The 17,931-nt window shown below is 40.0% G+C and overlaps 1 long non-coding RNA gene across 1 annotated transcript in view; it reads left to right on the top strand.

Annotated features, from left to right (window-relative positions):
• LOC308056326 overlaps nt 1-17,931 on the top strand; it is a 102,891-nt gene that overhangs the window by 33,967 nt on the left and 50,993 nt on the right. The window contains exon 2 of the long non-coding RNA XR_013924784.1: nt 1,217-17,931. This exon is cut by the window's right edge and continues 50,993 nt beyond it. This is a non-coding gene — a long non-coding RNA (uncharacterized lncRNA). The remainder of the gene's footprint in view (nt 1-1,216) is intronic.

The following is a 17,931-nucleotide window of genomic DNA, read 5'->3' as shown; positions in this document are numbered from 1 at the left end:
TAGATTACTTTAATAATTAAAAATATTATTTGCTGAAGAAAACAAACCAAGAGAATTAAGCGTAGTTACCGTGTTTGTCTCCTACTGTTTTTAATAGAATCCTAATAAGTAAATGACCTTTAAAAATAGGGGAATTAAGTGCAACGCTTCCATAATTCATGATTTTAAAAAGAAAAGGAAGTAATTTTTTGAGACTATAAAAATATATATAGTATAGCCATCATACAGCAGTGGAAGATCTTTAGATATAAGAGGGAAGGGGAGGCAGAATTAGCCAACAATAATATTATGATTAATGAAACAGTAACTGGGAAAATTAATTTTTTTCCCCTCCCACTCTCCATATTGAGTTTACAGCCTGTGCCATTTTTCCACGCATTTACTTTCTACCCAGTACAGTTGTTACCTGACTCACTTTAGAAATGAGTTGGTGACAGGCTGAAAAACTTAGGACATTTAAATATATCACACTTAGTCTTTTAAATATTACTAAAATATTATTTATCTTTTAAAGTTCTAATTTAATGACTACTCTTTTAAAAAAATCCATAGATCTTTCTGTATCGTGTCGCTCATTTAAGAATTAAAGTTAGATTACACTTGGAATGTCACTTAATATTTATAATTTTCCTTCTTTTTAACTGTTAAGTGATGTATGAAAAACTTTTTAAAGTTATTTTTTCTTTTTCTTTTTTTCTCAATGGCTTTCTAGAGCAGCTCACAATGCCCCACAGATTGTTCCTCCTACAATTTGAACAACCCTGCATTGGGAGACAAAACTCAGTGAATTATGCAAAAAATAAAAAAGAAGGAAAATTATTAGGATGTGCTTTACAGATGGAAAAAGTGATGGTAAAGTGAACAACAATGACAACAAAAAAGCTACAGAATAATTTCTACATTAATTTCTACAAGTGTGAATAAACTTTCCCAAAATGAAATGCACTGTAGAAACAGTCTTAGGAACCCAGTATTAAAATTGCGATATAATTTCATATGGTCTAATCTCATACTCACTCCATATTCTTGTATGTAGTTTAGCAACATACATACAATACCTACAAATGTGTGTTAATCCTTTGCATGTCACTGCATATGCACTAAAGTCCTTGAACTGAAATTAATGAAAGCAATAGACTAAATATAGGACCTAAATAATTTATCACAAGTACTACACCTTTTCCAGTGCTGCTACATTTGCTTGCGTTTCTTACAGCTAGGTAAGGAGCAGCTTTTGCGGGGAGAGCCTTGCTGTAGCTGCCTGCATGCACATGAAACTGAGACAGATGGGGCCAGATCAAGACCTCCCTGAAACCTCAGGTACTGTAGGCACAAGAAAACAAGTCTTGGATGAATTGCGTGATGATTATTAACCCACAGAAACTGCATGAGCTGAAAGCCACATCATCACTGCTCATCGGGCAGGAAACCAAACACCCGTTGGAAAAGTCATGTAAATAATCCCAGAACAGGGCAAGACTGGCCTGTGCTCTGGGACAGAAACCCCAGCCGCTGTGCTGGATGATCCTGACCCTTTTTCTTGTTTCTCCCTGGCTGAATCACCGTTCAATGGCCAGTGGAACAGCTCCAGTGCAGCCTGATAAGTACATTGTTCCCTCCTACTGCAAATAGCCTGTAATTTGACAGTTCAGTTACCCTCATGAGAGATACGGGTTGGAAACATTGGAGGCCAAGAAATTAATTGAATCTGGGTCTCCCGTATGTTGAGCAAGAGCTCTAATCACTGAGCTATGGTGTAAAGGAGCGGCTACCATCTCCTCTTCCATTTGTACTTCTCAAGCAATCAGTGAACCACTCTTCTGTTGTGGCTTTTGCTTGTTTAGTTTGTTGGTTGTTCTTTTTTTTTGTTGTTGTTGTTGTTGTTGGTTTTTTTTGTTTTTGTTTTTGTTTTTGTTTTTTTGTTTTTAAAAGAAAAAGCAGCATTATAACCCTTTAGGAAAAGTTTCTGGACTGTAGCAGAGGCAACATCTAACTTGGTAGGCCTGATAAAGGCTAAGTCCCAGGATGGAGCTACTTTGAGGACACCCCTCTGTCCTCCCACTCTTGGCTACACTCAGGCATCTCCCCTCACACTTTTCAGTCTCTTCTATCTGTCTGACGTACTGACTGAGGAGCCAGAGAGGAGGATTACTGATGCCTAATTTTTACTAATTTTTTGGTGTAGTGAAGTTAAATTTACTAATCTTTCACTCCGAGTAAAGGATTCTTCTACAGACACTTAAAAATCAGTTGAAAGTGTTGAACCGAAGTGCTTTTTTCCCCTCTGCAGAATATAGAGGCCAGCCATCTGATTGTGACGGTGTTTTTGATCTGCCGGCAGCACTGGGTGGGCAATGGCCTGTTTGCTGATGGCGGAGAGAACTGGGCTTGCTGTGCCACCGAACTCTGCAGAAAGCCTGGGAATGGGTATTTCACACAGGGACCCGAATACCTGTGCTGCTTCGGCTGCGGGTGACAGATTCCTGCTGGGTGCAGCTGAGGATGAGCCGGCTATTCACATACGGGTGGGAACGCCGCTAGATGCAAGGGTCTGGGTGTGTTCACTTGCCAACACGGTTTTTGGGTGTTTGGGGAAGGACCAAAGACTCCCTGTGAGTGCCAGGAGACCCGGGGGAACGTGTGTACGCTGTGATTGCCCTATGGCAAATTAGACGCTGTTTCTGCAGGGGGGTGAGTGGGAGCGCTGAAATGCAGACGTGCAGGTATCACACTGAGATCTTAAACTGATATATGTCGGTCACCAACAAAGCAGGAAACTACACAACAACCTAACAGCTTTCCTGACTTTGTTTAAATTATATTTCTAATATTTTAAGCACTGTTTAGGGTGTTTTGTAGAAAATTTTCTTGCCCACTAGCATTAAGTGCTTGTTTTACTATAAAACTTCATGATAGCCTGTCTGAAAACAAAATAGGAACTATTGACATCTGCTTGCTTTGCATTCAAGCATGTAAACTTTCAGGCTCAGACTGAGCCGCATCTTATGAAAAATATCAGAGTAACTCTTCAGCAAGTTTGTCTGTTTTCTTTTGACATTGATAGCTGAGCTGAGAGTGCCTGCAAAACTCCGAACTATGCGGCGCGGGTAAATTCAAGAGGTTATACATGTCTAGACTGATTATAAATATACACAGCTAAACATGTATTGCCCTTTTGTAGTATTTTCATTGGTATTTAATTGTTACTCAGTTCACTGGAAAACACTGAAGTTTTTTTTAAATTTTATTTTTCATTGTGGCTCCCAAACTAAGGTTTTATTTGCCAGGCTATAGCCTTGAGAAAATTTCATGGCTGAGCTATAACTAAAGAATTGCTTTTATAATGAAAATAAAAATACACTTGAACAAAAAAGTCCAAACAGTTTTCCTGAAGATGTAGTATTACATGTATATGACAGGTTTCAAACGGAAAGGTCCAAAGCACTTAGAAGCTGAGGAAGACCCATAAGACTCTAAGGCTTAAGCCTGCTTTTCTGTCTGAATGCACTCTTTGTGAAATTCATGCCTTTTAAACAAATTCTCTGAATTTTCTGAACCCTCTCAGTATATTTGTTGTAGGGGGACTTAATGATTTAACTAGCATTTTTAATTCTGATGTGTTTGGGGCAGCAATCTCGGCCTTCCGTGTAGTGGCCAACATTCCTCTCTCCCACAGGGACCACAAGTATTTCAAGATACTCAATTTAGAAGATCTCCAGTTAACTTGAAGGGAATGTTGAGGCCAGCCTGATCCTAGGAAAAAGCAATTACACTGGAAACCTGTAGACCTGAATTCTGTTCCCAGCCTCTTTAACAATCTACTGAGCTGCCTGGGCAATTTGGTATCCACCTCATTCCTTCCCTACCCTTTGCATGTTTTTTGTTTTTTCAGTGTTAATACAGACAAGATTAATTTCATATTGTATGAGTCCTAAAGAATGGGATTAATTTTTTATGTGACCTTCCCTGTGATGATTTAATACAAATAATATTAATAACTATTGATAATGACTAATTAGGCTTTTGAATAAAAAAATATTTGTCATAAATCTGCAAACTTGAATGGCCAGATTTTCTCATCCCTACATGCTTGGGACAGGAGATTACAGTTTTTTACAGTCTTAGCGGTATTCTGTGTGAAAAGATCTATGTCTGTGGTTGAAGATCTGGCAGTGAATACTCAGCTTCCTAAATATGTGGTATGTTAACGTGCAGTGGGTTTCTTGTGCATTAGAAGATCTTGGTCATGAAATTTGAACATGAAATGCATCCCTGAAGATTTGTGAGAAATGTGAGTAACAGTTACGTCAAATATTTCCATTTTTTGGCTGTTCTTTACAAATAAAGCTTAGATCAAGGAAAAGAGGTAAAAATCACAGGATTGCTACTTTTCTAAGCATCCTCTCATCTCCATGTCTTATTGAAAAGACAGATTTACAAGAGAGCATTTTAAGGAGTAGATGTTAAACTTTCAAAATTCTTTACAGATTCAGGAGAAAGAAATTAATTTGTCTCAATGTGAAATATGATTTATGAACGGGGTAATATTTCTTGCATTAGTAACAGTGGTTAAATAACAGCTCTGAAGCTGGACTATTTATGATATCCTAACACAAACCAGAACAAAGTGCACATGAAAAAACGTGGAAAGTATGAGTACAGCAGCAGTATAAAACACATGAAGATTTTCATGAATGTAAAGGGACTTTTTTCAGTAAACACTTTTTGTCAACCAGATAAATGAAAAGCACATCAAAGTATTGTCCTGGACAAATTTATTTCACTCCTGATACTGTTTCTCTAGAATCTAGGAAATGTCAACATGCAACAGCAGATAAACAACATCTCAATATACCAGATACCTTCGTAAGAAAAAGCTTGGTGGTATCTTGAAATCAGTAATCGTACCATTGATTTTAGGCAAAAACGCACAACCGAGAAAAGAAAGTGGCACTTGGAGTATTTTGCTGTTGACATCACTGGTTTCACACTTCTAACCTTAGATCAGTTCTTAAATCTGGAGGCATGAACACACTGTGTTTTCCCCTTGGTGGTTTGAAAGTTTCACTCTTCACTAAACAAAATGCTGGAAGAGAAAACATAAATAAGGAAGGAAAAAGAAGGGAATTTGAGATGTACTGCTATAAAACTCTAACATCCCATGCAGTAATTGTGTGTTGTGATACGGTTTCACGCTAATTGTGATGATACTGGATAAAGAAACTAATTCTCAAAGTTTTCTCAAGTCAGACAGAAGCAGTTTTTGGATGACTGTTGTATAGGGTAGTCAGCTTAGGGTGTCAAATGCAGATTTAATATGTGACAAACAGAACATTTGACTTATTCCTCTGTCTGCACAGCTGGCGCACAGCACCTCCATGAAGAACGTGAGTATATGGGACTGGGCTGGAGCACCATGCTCCAGCAACGGGTGCATGCTGTACCCGCTTCTGCTCTTGCCCTTTCTAAAAATACCAGTTGTCCACAGGGAGATGGAGAAAAGAAAATTTCCTTTCCTTGTCATCATTTCCCCCCGTTTCCTCCTTGCTTCAATGATTTATTGTAGATTTTATTAAGTATTAAAATATGACTTCAATGCAAACTTTAAAGCAAGCCCTTTACAGTTACAAAGCTTAGCCATTAACAACAGGCGTGGGAAGCTAAATTCTCAGCAGCTTTCTGCATTGCCCTTTACACAAGACAAACTGTAAAATGATATGATCCAATAACAAACGAAGAAGTGATCCCAGCGGCCAGAGTGCAGACACGGCTTTCCGTTCGGTAATGCATGCATGAAAGGAGAATATGGTTAAAAACCTTGGCGGCGGTGAGTTACAGGAATAGCTGGCACTTCCAGGAATGAGAGCATTCCTAATAAATCTGTGGACATTGCGTTTACCACAACAACAGCAGGTTTTCTTACATGCATGTTACAGACCATGAGAATGTGCTTTCTATTGAACTTCCACAAACCCCGCTGGTGGAACAGGACCACCAGACAGCAAGAAAGCACTCTGAGACATCACCTCAGAAACACCACTGAAAGGGTATTTGTGTGTTTAGGGGACACTGCGCTTCCATTTGCCAAATATAATTTTGTTAAAGGATTTGAGGAGTGCAAAAATATAGTCTCTAATAACACGGCCATGCGTTTGCTACCTTCCAAAACTAACAGTACCTGCAGAGAATCCTAATTTCCTCCTAGCTCTGCTTTACTTTCCTGATTGTAGTAAAAACATACAATCCTAATGGTAAGGTGTTTCTTTTTTTTTTTTTTTTTTCACTGCTCATTTACCAGTTTTTATAATCTTCTTGTGGATTAGCACTAAGTCGAGCATGCAAAAGTATCTTTCCACAGGATGTAATCTGCTTAAAGACTGAATGGCTTTGGCCTGTGGCAAGGGTTGAAAAGATAGCACAGCCTTCCTCAGGCTCTCACATCTGGCTTGTACTCATGGAAAAAAAAATAAACAAGAAGAAAAAAAAAATCCCAGAAGTCTAGCTGCCTTGTTTTGTTACTAAATAGTGCACACTTAGAAGCCACCTCATCTTAGAACTTTACAAATATGTTAAGACTGCCTTCAAGAGCTATACATTTAAGCCATTTATGCCAAAAATCAAAACAAGTTTCACAGTAACTATTTAAAATGCCACTTCTTTCTATAAATCATGGTTATATCCTGATTCTGGGCAGTAGGGGATAAATGCTCATGATGCAGCTGTATCCAACTTAATTTGGAAACAGATCAAGCGAGCATCTGACCCTGTTTCTGGCACAGATATGCCATCACCTACATTATAAGAGTATTCAGTGCTATTGAAAGCCTTCACTGAAGCATTGGTAGCTTAATTAGTAGAGTTTCAGTCCAGGGTATGGATACATTTACCTTCTTTCCTCAATTTTGGCAGCAGAGGCAAGCGCACGTTAACCCCGGAGCTGATTGTAAGAACCATAAACAGTGGTGGAAATACCAGTTCCTCCAGCTCAGGCAGATCCATCACAGCTGTCACCATGGCCCCTGTGCCTTCCCACCCCTCTTGTGCCGAGTGACACAATGGCGCCAGGATGGACCTGCAGTCACACGCCTGCCCCCGAACAGCCAGGCAGAACGTGTCCTTCAATAACCAAATTATACAACGCTGATGAATACACATTTATCACCGCACCACTCCAATGGTGCTACTGAGTCAGCTTGAGACCACAAACAGTAAAGCCCTGTTTTAATGGCCAACGCCAGACATAAAATTTATGCTTCTCTGGCTGCCTGTGGTTGCTGTTCTAGCTGCTGAATAAATGGCTCTATCTTCAAAAGATCTGGTTGACCTGCTGATTTGAAACCGCTTCCCAGCAGCAGTTAACAGTGGACCCCCAGCTGAGATCAAAGATGGCCCTGTCTGTGTGCAAAAGAGGCCTTTTGAGGAGGCAGAGACATGAGCATCTCTGCTGGGGAAGTGTGTCCTGAAAGCATCCAGGCTGCCCATCTCTCGCAGCAAATAATTAGGGTTTGAACCACCACCCTGCAAAGTCCTGGGGAAGGCAATTGCAGAAAGTGCTGCCCTGGCCCCCTGGTATTGCCTGCAACGTTTTCTTTAGAAAAAGAGGCACAGCTCACCCGTCTTTCAGCTGTATTAATTTACAATCCTTTCTCCAATGGAGATATGAGATGACCTCATTTTGTTCTGTTTTCCATTAATGCTGCAAAGACCAGGTCTTCTTCAACAGTGCCCTAGCCCCTTATCTCCTGTGGACCCAAACCCTTCTCTGAACTCGGTTCTTGGGAAAACTATGTGGCCTGCAGTCGGCAGTAATCTGGGTGTGTTAAACTCAGTGCTTTTTATGAGAGTTTTATTTTAACCCACATGCAATTTTCTCTAGCATAGTTTGCACTGATACATCTCTCCCCTAAGCAGGTCAGCCTTTAGCGAGTTTGGTTAATTCAGATTTTTATGAATCTGGACATGTTGCTGTGGAGTACAGGAGCAAGAGGAACTAAATGTCTTTTCTTTTTGTGGAACATTTTTGTGAAATACCTTGGGTGAAATTTTGCACTTTTAAGAGCTAGCTGACAAATACAGAAAATAATCTCAAAATAGTAGGAAATTAAAAAAAATATCTAACCCTTGAGCAAGGCAAAAGTAACCTGCAGAAAAAAAAGAAAAGAGTCTGTTCTGCCTCTGCCTTAGTCAGAGGTCACAGATAATCAGAAGAAAGTGTGGGATGCAAACATGAGTTTTCTATTTGGCTGCAACTACCCAGTACAAAACCTAAATGTGTTTGTGTGATTGTACATGCGAAAATCTTTTATTTTTCATGGCAATCACCAATGTCCACTTTATGGCATTTCTGAATGTTGGAATGAATTCCTAACGGAAACGTTTAAAATTATGTAGATTCTAATCCCAATGTTTCCCATGACTGACTTTGGGACAGTTACCTCAGTAAACCTCATGTCTGAATATTTGATGAAACCGACCTCTGAAAAAATGATACATTTTATAGCCTGTCTCCGGGCTGAGGGTGTCAAACATAAATAAACATCAATGCATACAATATGCCCACTACCCACTTCTAAAGTTGCCACCAAACCACTGGCCTGATTTACTTTCAAGTGTTGTGTTTATTTTTATTTCATGGCCTTTTTATTTATGGAATGCTATAAATATGATAGCTCAGGCATTAATTAAAAAAAATAAATTACTCAATGAATGATTTTTTTTGGAAAAGTTTTGCATTATTTCATAAAGCTATAGAAATAGAAGTAACTATGGCTCAACTTTCGCCCTAAAATGAACCATGAATGAAAGTATTCTCTTATGAACGTTCATGCATGTCAGGAGGCCACTAATGGGCTGCTGTGACTGCCTCCTCTGATCATGGGAAGTATTGGACTAATGCTAGCAGAAGAATTGTGAAAGAGGGACACTGTCATTTCTTGTAAGACCTAGGGGCACACGGACTATACCTTGCAGAATGCGCAGCTGTTTCTTTCTGGGGTTGGTGGGAGTTCCTCCAGTGAAAGAAAGAGCACAGACTCTGGAAATGAAGATGAAGTGGCTTTGAACATTTATTCACACCATCTTGCTGTAGCCCTCCTTTCTAAACAATGGAAAGATTTTCCAGTAGCACTTGTTTCTGGAGCCCAAACCTTGCGGTACATGGGTCCATTTCTCATGAGTTGAAGATCTTTCAGTCCGGTGTGGTGGATAGAAGAGTGGGATCTGCCTATACAGAGTGGAAATACAAACAAGCAGAAAAATAGTATACATACTGAAAACAAAGGAAAACAAAGAATACAGCTGTGCCACTTGGTTTCTTTTCCAGACAAGAGATTGTCTGGTTTTCATGCAGTGTAAGTGTCCACAGGTTGTGGTTTTAATTAATATGCAGCTTGTACCATGAAGGTCATGCTCACAGATCACAGCCTGACTGGCTTAGTTACCTTTGTGACTTTTGTGATAAAAGTGGCTGGTGGACCTTTCAAGAGGTACCACCTCTGCCTGCTTCCAATTCTTGAGATGTACCACCTTCAGCAAAAAAGTCCTTAAAATGCTCAAAATTATTAATAACTCTAACTACAAAATAGAACAACAGGATCTTTGACCCATCAAAATCAATGACATTTTGCCATCTAAAGAGGGTAGGAGAGAAAAGAAAACGTGTATGTGAATATAATCAACAGTTGTATAATTATGGGCCAAGCATTAAATTGAAAGGTTCTTGGAATAGGTGCTTATATTGGAAAGTGTTAGACAATTTATAATGGAAAGTATTAGGCAACCTTTATTATGTGAGACACTGCCAGCTCCTCCCGGAATAAGAGCTTAACCTGTCATATTTACTCTCTTTTCATAGGAAGGTTTCAGCTGGCAATGTGCCTTGAAAGTCAGGACACTTGAGCTCTCTTGGACCAACGGAGAGATGGAATCCATCACTGAGGCTGCTCCATGGACTGCTCTCTCTCTCTGGTCCCATCAAACAGACAACGGTCACTCGATTTTCCTCACCGAGAGCACTACCGCTGGGTGGAGTTGGTGGAGGGTTGAAAAGGGAGGTCTTTTGAGAAGGACAGCCAAAATCTCCACTCGTCTAGTAGATATACAGCTAAGGAAGGTGCCTCTCTGTGCTCCTCTGAGGAAATTTTGCTGGTAGCTTTTCAGTTCTGCCATCAGTCTTTTTTTTACAAATGCACCTGTTTAGGTGCTGGTTTTTCAGTGTTTATAAGGCATGCCCTGCTTAGTGTTTGTCGTGCTCCACAGAAACAGACAAGCAAACAAATAAACTACCTGAGTGTTGCATTTCAGCTTGACGTTATTCTCTCAGGAAAGTGAGGCCCTGAAGCAAGGAGGTGAAGAGAGGGTCAGAGGAATCTTTCTTGGATCTTTACCTTGTTGAACGTAAGGTAAAACCTTGCTCCTTTGCTTCATTGGGGAGATCAAGGATGAGTCTCAGAAACTGTGTTTAGGAGATGTTACTTCTGCAGATCATCTTCTTATGAGGTTTTTTATGGGGTTGTTGAACTTCTTACCGCTATTTTCTCATCACCCTTATTTTTTGTGATAAATGCAAAATTCAACAATGACAGCTTTTGTTAAAATGCTGAGACTTGAGGCACAACACGTGAAGAGATAGGAACCCCAAAATTATATTCCCAAGGCTCAGACTTGTATAATAAGAATAAACATATTGAATCTATTGAAATGTGAGACTGGTGCTGTTTATTTATTTATTTATTTACAGGTAAGACATCTGTGAACTCTCTATGGGTGGACAGTGCAAGCTCTTGTATGCTTAGCTCATTGGAGCCACCCACATTAGGAGGGTTAATAATGGGTAAATGTATGCAGAGTTCTGTTCTAAATTTGAAACAGTATAACATAAACTAGCTGACGTTAACTAAACAGTTAGGCAGTGGGTCATTTTTCCCCATTTGCAGTGCGGTTGCTGGAGAAACACCACCAACAGCCTAGCTACCTGAGGTAGGATCACCTATTCAGTGATGACTGAATATTGGGATCCTCAAGCCTACACATACTTTACCACAGGAGCTGTAATTTCTCACCGTTTAAGGCATTCGTTTTCATGGGTCAGTGACGTAGAGGAATGATATTCTCCTTGTTTTATATATGGCAGTCTACACAGAGGGCTTATAGGCTGGATTCAGTAAAAAAAGACTGTTCCAATGCTGCCTAGATTTGGAGGCACCTGAGCAGTTTAAGTGATTTAGTTTTCTTTGTGGCTCACTCTTTAGTTGCCAGTGAGAGCCTACCTTGAGCAAAGCTAGACTTAGGCATTTCAATGCTTTGCTCGCCATGCTCAGATGCGTGCCCTTTCACGCACAGAGCCTTCATAATGAAGAACCAGGCCCCCATCATTGCAGTCTGTCATTGACTACATCATCTCAAGTGTGCAATAAACCGTGGATCAAATATTTTGTGTGACAAATTTAATCACAGTCAGACTGTAATCAAACATTGTAGATAGCATACAGAAGTTTATTCAAGTAAGTAGAAGCAAGCATGCCCCTTGCCAAGACAGTTTCGTTCATCCGTCTAAACAATCTGAATCATTTCATCATGACAAACAATCCCAAGTTGCCTTTATCTGCATACTTACAGTCTAGTTAGACTTGTTAACGTGGATATCTGTCAGCATACACTGCACAACCGCAGCATAAAGCATTATAAAGTATAACATGACAATGATGTGTTCTACTGAAAAAAAATTTAAATCTTAGGTTTTGGATGAGCAGCCATGTATTTCTGTGGAGAATATTAACAATTTGAGAAAGCCGTGATGCAATTGTCCTACTAAACTTATCAGTTGCTCTGGGTAATTAAACAATATTACTTCTGCCTTCACACATTCTAATAAATGCAAATATTTCTTTAATATTCTTCTTGGGAATACTACAAATACTGAGGCAGTGTGAACTTGGGGCAACTTGAACATGTTACTGTCACAGTAGTATGTAGAGACCACCTGGTGTTAGGCAAACCTGCCTAGAAATCTGTGTTTCCAATTTGCAAGAAAAGCTGTTTCTTTTTGAAATATCATTTGGTCCAAATCACACTAAAACCATTTTTATTAATTCGAGTAACAAAACAAAGTAACTGAAATAAAATAGCTCCCCAGATCCTGCAGCTGCTCAGTAAAACCCAATATTCTTATCTTTTTCACTAGTGCTAAAAGTGGGTACTCACCTCACAGGATCTGGGGCTACCAGCCTGTTTGACCAAGAGGGCCAGTGACAATCGGATGATCAAATGCTTTTTGGATTGTCTGTGGGATCTTCTGACAGCACTGAATTCTTGATTTAGGAAAAATCCACCAAACACATCTCAGGAGTGAGGACCTGTAAAGCCAATGATGGAGTAATTTTCCAAGCGTATAAGCATGAAAATGATACGGGGGTTAAGGCAAAGTTTGTTGCAGTATTTTTAATCATGTAGCATGGGTTTGATGAACCAGCATTTTCTAATAAAATGTTTTATCAGACTAACTGTTAATCCTGCTTTGTAAATGGAGACTGCATGATAACTTCCCAAGATCAAAAAAGAATGTATGATTTAAGGATAAGAATGGCGTGATGGTTCTGCTCCCATCCCCCTGAAATGCAGGGGTTCCTTTTTGGATACCTGTATGCATCCAGCGACAGACAAAAGGCTAGGCTCAGGGTGACTGCCCACAACCTCACACAGTTGTTGTACCAGACTATTTCTGTATACCTGGACACAGGCATTGCCAGTTGTGCTCTTTTCTTCAGGTAAGCCTAGAGATTCACCTCCTCCATGGTGAAGGTCGTAGGTATTCAGATTATTTTTTTTTCCCCTTTCACATAGCTATAAGATCTATCAACAAAATTCCAAATTTTGTTCATTTCTTATGGAATTTTTTCCTGCATGTGGTACTGGTCACAAAACGCAATCAACCGAGCAGTTACTGATTCCTTACTATGTTTTAACCTGATATTGCCTATTTAATGCTCTGACAAAGGGGAAAAAAAGCCCCCAACAAACAAGCAAAAAAACCAACAGCCAAATCTTGACTTAAACTTTAAAACCTATTCTCTGTACATTTTCATTCTAAATGAGACACAGCCCCCCATTCTGATCTACTCAAAAAGCATTGTGACATTCACAGCATCAACAAAAATGGCTCCAATGCTGTGAGAATAGAGCAAACAAAAATAGCAAGGTGTTACATGGCCAGAACTACTGTAATTTTTGAAGGGGAAGCCATGCCAGTCAACCTTGCTCTTTGAATGGCTGCCAAAGGAGAGCTTCCTAAGGGAGGAATCTCCCACCTGGTGTTGAGAAAACTCATTCGCTTTAGTGTTCTTCCCTCCAAAACGATGCCTGGTGCTACTGGAGGGCAGATGTAATTTTGCCTTCTTCAGGGCTCAGAAGTCAGGGTCTCCCCTCAGTTCCTGATAAATCCGTTTGGCAAGCAGAGTAATGGCATGACTGCATCGAACATTTTACTAATAGCGTGCAAGTACAGCATTTCAGGTGCTTGCAGAATTTATGCTATGCTTTATCCTGGCCAAGATCCCTCACTCAAACAATCGCTGAGCATGATAAACTGCTTTATAAAAAAAGATCTTAAGTTAAATAACACAGAGCGAGATGAAGCTTATGAAAGCATTTGGAGGAGGATTAGAATGACATGAAAAGATTCGAGGCAGATCAGTACTGACATTTTCTAGCCAGCACTTGTTGTGTAATGAAGCACTCTTGGAACTTGCACAACTCAATAAGCATTTCTAATCAATAAGTAAAATAAATATGGGAATTACAAATATATATTGGAGCGGTGCATTCCCTCCTAAATCCTTCATACCTTTGACATTATATCTTCATTTCAAGTGTAACTCAAGTATATTTAAAATGATGAGCAGGATGAAAACTTTTTATAGCGACACATTGCAGAGTGTGTTAGAAACAATGCTTCACAATGCTCTTCTAAATTTGCTCCTTTTTTTCCCTGACATTCATTATATCTTCTACTTTACATATTCTGCATATATATGGGCAATAGCATTAAACTGCTCACTGCTGTAGTATTTTGTCAGGTACCACGCAGAAGCTCAGATTCAATCACATTTAAGCAAAAAGCTCACACTGGACAAAAGTCCAGCAGAAGAAGTTTTGGTTTTGTCAAAGCAAAATGTACCGAGTCTTTTCTTACACAACTGTCAAAGACATGAAGACCTTTCAAGCACTGTAGCTCTCGTAACTATGGGAGCTTCACTAACTGAGTGCATACTCTCAGGAGGCTCTGTTAAAAAAGCCTCCTGAACCTGTACCGCACTAAGGAGGTGTATTTTCCAAATAACTATGACGGAAGAAGCAGGAGTTAAGCTAAGATTGGAAGAGAAGCCTCAATAACACCCCAGAAGTCCTCAAATATTCTTGCACCAAAATAAAATAAAATTAAAAAAAAAAAAAAAAAGCCAACAATCACGACAGAAGGAATATGACTCCACGATTGCTCCAGTAAAGCAAATCGTAAAATGGAAGAAATGCCCTGTGTTTATTCCCTGTCACAGAACAAGTAATTACACTGAAATACCAAAGCAGAAATCAGAGCAGAGGTGGAGTCAAGAGATCCAAGACTTCTGTTTTCCCCTGCATTGTGCTGGGATGTTCTTAAGGCTCCTTAAAACATCTGTCATCACCGAGCAGGGTCCCAGACAGCACAGTCAGTTTTAGATAGTCATTTCCTCATCGCGAATGATATTCTGATTTCATTACTCAAGAAAGATTAAAACACTTCCCCTTTTTTCTGCCTATTCAATGAATATTCATTGCGGGAAAGTATTTATTTAGAAATTTATTCAGAAATCACAGACTTAATGGCCTGTCTCTTCTAGGGCTGCTCTAATGAACCTAACCAAGACTCTTTAGCTGGCTGCAAAAGGGTGAGTTAACCTAAGGTTAAGGGCCGTGGACACCCAGAAGTGACTTGCTATAGCCATCTTTTTTAGTTGTGGCCATTGTTATGCCATGCAGTATTGCTTAAAAAAAAATAAAATGTAGGAGTGAAAAAAACCCAGCATTGTTAAGTGCATGCATATGAAGTGGTTGTGTTCATTCAACCTGGGAATGGGTTGAGGGTCATGCAATAACTTGACCGCTGGCACTTCCTCACTCTGACTCACTGGCCTCCATGCATGGCTCCACAGATGTTTTAATGGAAGAATCACTTAGGATGCCAGGTTTACGTGCTACACAAACATAACTGTACAGAAGTCTGCTCGCTGAAGGGATGTGCAGCAACATCATAACTGTTCTGGTCTGTATCAGCATGGACAGAGACTATTGCCATGAGAAAATTGGCAATAGTTTGATGCTCGGTTGAAGGATCCCCAGTGAACTCATATGTGATGCACAGTGGTTAGGTGACCCAGTTCGTATACCTCGCATTGAAGGATGTACTTCCCAGAGATTTTGGAAATGTTTTAGAGTGTTTAAATAATGTTGCTGGGAAGCGTATTTCCCAACTTCTCTCCATAAAATTAATGTACTTTCCTAAGAGTGCAGCTTTATTGGCCTTAAGTTCAAAAAAGGAGAAGTATGAGTAATAAATGTCAAAAAAATCTACAAATGGCCTAACTCAGCTTTTCCCTACAAATAATGGCGCTACTTCCAGCTCCTTTGCTTCCCAGTAAGCTTCGGGAAGAGACAGCCGAACACAGAGCCCCTGCAAGAGCATGTTATGGATGTGGCAGATTTCTACAGGGGTCGAGTGGGCACACATACTCCTACACCCCCATAAATAATTTAATTACTGGTGCCCATTCTCTACGCTACAAGAAACAGCCGTGTTCCATACTTTAAGTCCTCTCAGACCTGAAGCAACACGGTTTAAAGTCATAAATTCACTGTTTAACATCCTTACAGGCCATCTTAAAACTAGCAAGCTTTACCAAGGCATATCAATTACCAGTGCTTACTACAATTTGCAGAATTACAGTTTGCTTAGTGAGATGGTTCTTAATTGCAGACATCACGGAAAGAACAATCCAACAAAAAATACAGTTTCTGCAGTCATTCTTTTTAAGCTAGAAGAAAGAAACTGGTGGAGAGGAAATTAGTTTAGATAACTTATTCTGGAGCTTTTTCAAAACAGCTGCCATAAGGGAGCCCTGATGCTCTGTCTTTTTGGTGTAAATCAGGAGCAACTCCCCTTGTCAATGGCGTTACACTGATGTAAAACCAACGTATATGAGAATAAAAGTGAGATTCGTCGTTTTCAAACCAGGAGATCATTAGTCAGTTTTGCTATATGATGTGTTGTGCAGGTCTACTTACACTGTAGTAAATGGGACTATCCTTAGCATCGGTCACAACAAAGTTGGTCACGGGTTTTCAGAGACAGTTGTTTCTGTGAAGTAATCCTCCATGGCCAAATCCAACAGGAAACTTCAGCCATCAGGTGTGACTGCAGCCTTGGAAATCCTCAGCCCCTGCCGAATTTCACTCATCTCAAGCCCGTGCTGGGTGACTGCTGAGGCACACACAGGCTGGATGTGAATGCTCCCATTTCCTCCTGCTGAAAATTACATGAAGAACCCAAGTCTGTTCAGTATAGGACAGAAAATGCCACTTTGAGTTTGATTTGAAAAGGGTAAAGAAGATGTAAGTCTTCAAAAAATATCTTCAACCATTAGCCTGGAGGAGGGGTTGAGAGTGGTGGGACCTCGGGCACATGGAGACTGCAGGAAAAGATCCCAAAGGAAGAGCACAAGCAAAGAGTTCTGAATGCTCAGGTGGTGTGCAAAATTGGTGCCTTATATGAACTGGGTGGACACCCTGTACTGGAAGTCACCCCTTACCAGTAGCAGTATTCCCTGCTGCACATTACAGCCGGAGAGCCAGATGTGTACCCTGTCCCACCACTTAGACCAGACATGACAACCAACCTCCTCTAAAGTTTTATCCCACCTGTTCCTCTCTAAAATACTTGAAGAGCTTCATTACACGGTGCACGACATCGGTGTGATATACTTTACCTTGATCCTGAAAGCTTCTTGTGGGAATTTCAGAAATAATTTGCTGCTGATCACATTCCTCCATGCAGAAAAACTGATTAAACCCAAGGTGAGACTAGCAGTGGAAAGAGGGTTTCTTATGTAGCTGTGAAATGCCTGCGTGACAGCAGGAGAACACCTTAGCCATTGGATAAATGCTCAGGTCTCTATCAGAAATGCTGCTGGAGCACAGAAAGACAAGTGCACGAGATACGGGCCTTGTGAGTTTAAATTCTTTTATCCCTATCCATTGAAATGCTTGTGCGCAATTTTCAGCAATCCTAAAAGAAAAACTAAGGCTGAGGTGGAAAATAAAAAAGCTTGGCATTGTTGCGTAGGTGGTTTTGATTAGAGTTGGCAGCAATTTAAAACGAGATGCATCTTCCAGAAGAAAAGACAATTTTACTCAGGGAAAATACACGTGATACATGAATAAGACCTTTGACTAGTGACGGGCAAATCTACTGAAAAATGTAAGTGCTTATTACATGCATTTTCAAACCTTTGGAGATCTCCCTCAATTTCCCTCCTCCTTCTCAGAGGCAGTATGGGGATTTTCAGGTGGATTTTTTTTTTTTCTGCTCTTCCTACACCCACAGCATCACTGATTACAGGTGATTATTTATGCCAGAGTGCATAGAACATTCAAAAGGCTGTTGAGAAGATTCAGGAAGCACAAAAGTACCCCATGTACATGAAACGGGTATGGAGCACTTCTAGATATTTTTTTTTCCCTGGCCTCCTGCTGTGAGGGGTTCCTGAAACCTGGACCTAGCTCTCTGCACTCTTTTGGCTACATTAAAAATAAAAAACAAAAAATCTTTGCAAAGATGTTTGTCTTCAAAAGCAATGTGTCAGGGACCCACTGGAATTTTAGATGAAGGAGCCAATTTATTCT

The sequence above is a fragment of the Falco punctatus genome (genome assembly GCF_963210335.1).
Source record: "Falco punctatus genome assembly, chromosome: Z".
Lineage (NCBI taxonomy): Eukaryota > Metazoa > Chordata > Aves > Falconiformes > Falconidae > Falco > Falco punctatus.
The sequence above is the reverse complement of the archived record's forward strand: the minus strand, read 5'-3'. Positions and strand labels throughout refer to the sequence as shown.